Raw genomic sequence first — 3,029 nt, forward strand, 5'->3', positions numbered from 1 at the left:
TTTATCATATAAGCTTTCAATCTACTTTTATTTGCATCTTTACTTTTCTTATCTATATTATAAAATACCAAAAATGTATTTATCTTATCATATTATCTCTACCAGATCTCACTTTCACAAGTGGCCGTGAAGGGATTGACAACCCCTTTATTGCGTTGGTTGTGAGTTCTTTGTTTGTTTGTGTAGGTGCATGGGACTTTTGAGGAGCCCCCTACTGGATTGATACCTTGGTTCTCAAAAACTGAGGGAAATACTTACGCTACTATTGTTGCATCACCCTTTCCTCTTCAAGGAAAACCAACGCAAGCTCAAGACGTAGCACATCGCGCAAATTCATCTTTTCACTTTAGATCGTTCACCCATGGTGTGTGTAGGCCCCCCAGCTCCTTCTTTACGACACACATTGATCTATATGCCTCTCTAGACAGGTGTGCCTAGCACAAACACAAGCTTCCCCTCTTCTCTTATCACCGTCCATGCCTCACTCCCACCACTCTTTTCATCGATCTCATACTCGCACACTCCTTCCCCCTCGATATAGTATGCCTCTCGTACCACCTCCTAGATGCATCCCTCTCTCTCTATCCTTCTCCTCGCGCCTCATTTGTGTCTAACACACACATGCATGTATACCGATCGATCTCCCAACATATACCTAGATCGACTTTAACTATCCACCCCCCCCATCGATCGACGTACCTCACAACCTGTCTCTCCTTTCTCTAACAAAGGGCGATTGATCTTCCTATGTAGTTACATCTGCTTACCACAGCCATATCGTCCCCCCCTCATCATTCGTGCATGCCTCCTGACCCGTCTCTCACATGCACGTGCACAGACAACAAGCAGCCATCTCCTCTCTTATTGATATCGCGTGTGTGCCCTCCATTTGTCTAGCAAGCCTATCCCACCATTTGTTAGAAACAACTCCACTACCACCCCCTCCAACACTCTAGCTCTGTCTCTCTCCCAACCTTATTCCTCTCTTGCAAATATGCATGGATGCCGATCAATCTCCCTTAATACATGAGGCAGATCGATCTCCTTAATACATGAGGTAGGCCTCTCTCCTCCTCCACACATATACCAGCCATTGTACCTCTATAGTTAATTGGGCCTCCCTCTTCCCCCACCACACACCGATAGTCGAGCGCTACAGGTAGGTATCCATGCCACAAATACAAATTGCACATGTCCCCTCTCACATTCCAGTAGGCTAGCCACTCTATATCTTTGACGTGGGCACACACAAATTCGATGGCACTCTTTACCGATCGCGCGCGCACACACACACATCATCCCTCTCTTCGATTCTATGGACACCTCAAGTCGATGATACCTCCACTCTCTTCTCGTGGATCGCCCCCTCTATATATATGTTATAACCTGGACTCTATTTCACGCAGATTGCATATGTTACATTTTTTGAATGACCCCCCCCCAAAAAAAACTCTCACGAACCCACACACTATATCTCTCTAGGTTTGTATCTCTCTCACACAACCCCACGTAGGTGTTGTACGTATACAAGAGAATAGGTGCACCATGCACATACTCACGCTTCGTGCCCAGCCATACCCGCGCGGGTACATGGTAGAGCTCATTTCTTTACGGAATGGCAGCCCACGTGCTAATTTGAACGCCTGTAGCGGTTGTTTACCTAGGGAGGTTGTGTACCACGCGTGCACGAAACAAAGTTTGACTTGATGCGTTGTCGCGTTATTTTTAAATAAAGTTATAGCGCTCAATGGCACGTACACAGAATATAAAACGATTTTTATGGAGAAAAAGGTAGTCTGCTCCACTATATACAATGGAGTCTGCCTGCCTGGTTTGTCGCTCTTCATAGTATCTCACACAAGGCTGCGGTGGCCTCTCTCTCTCTCACCGTTGGTCACTGATCCGGCCGCATCCCGTCCGCCGGGGGAAAAGGGAGGAAGTGCATCGTTTCTCGTTCGACGGCGCCGAGGCAGCACATCCCGATCTGTGGTACATGCCGTTCTCTCTGACCAAGCTCCGGCGCGGTAGGGCCTACGCCACCTGCTCGCTGCTGCAGTATGGGCAGATTCCACCCGCCGCCGCTCACCTAGTTACATCCCGATGACCTCCAGGTATCCCCTCCGTCCTTGCTCCACTGTCCATCTTCTCGCGTCGCTGCATGTGGATCTTCCATAGTTCTTTGCCCAAAACGTAGCTCATCCGGCATACTTTCCATATTGCAGTCTCGTCCTCACACCGTTTTAGACAAACACAATCATGTTGTTATCTTCCCTTAGGACAAGGAATATGCTTCTTTTTTGTCGTCGCATGTGTCATCAACTGTTATTGGCCAGTAATTGTTTCCTTTCTACCTCTTTTTTGCAAACGGGGCTATCCATTTCACCTCGTTGCTATTGCAACCTTTTGGTGAACTGCACAAATCACTTTTTTCTTAAGAGTGTTTTGTGCGGTTGTACTAAAATGTCACATGGGCAACGTCTCTACATTTCAGTGCGACTGCACAAAGGGAGATTGGTTTTGCTCTATCCTCCTCATCCAACTCCGAGCCTAATCTTCTCCAACTAGTTAGTCTTAAGAGAGACTGCAAAGGTGACCGGCTTCTATTTGTGTGTTTATTGTTTCATCAGCAGTCCTCTATTATCGTAATCACAGTTAATATCTTTGGAATAGGGACGCTCAGCTCTATTTTAGTGGAACTACACAAAATGATCGGAATGTTGCATGCTCCAGACAGCTACTTTTTTCCCAACATGCCTTGTTGATTTAGACAGAGCTGGGGGACGTTGCTGCCAATGAAAGCATGGATCAATTTTAATTTAACACCTTCGCACAACTCTATCTTTAGTTGTGATGTAAATATTAGCTTTGATCTGCTAATAATTGACATGCATTAGCAAGGAAGTTAGTTTTTTATTGTTTCCGAAAGAGCATCGATGGCAAGACACATGAAACAAAAGCTGAAAGCTCACACCATTGTACAATTTCATGTCGCTGGAAAATTATTTGTATAGTACGTCAATTATGTAAAC

Source organism: Triticum aestivum, chromosome 6B (assembly GCF_018294505.1).
Source record: "Triticum aestivum cultivar Chinese Spring chromosome 6B, IWGSC CS RefSeq v2.1, whole genome shotgun sequence".
Lineage (NCBI taxonomy): Eukaryota > Viridiplantae > Streptophyta > Magnoliopsida > Poales > Poaceae > Triticum > Triticum aestivum.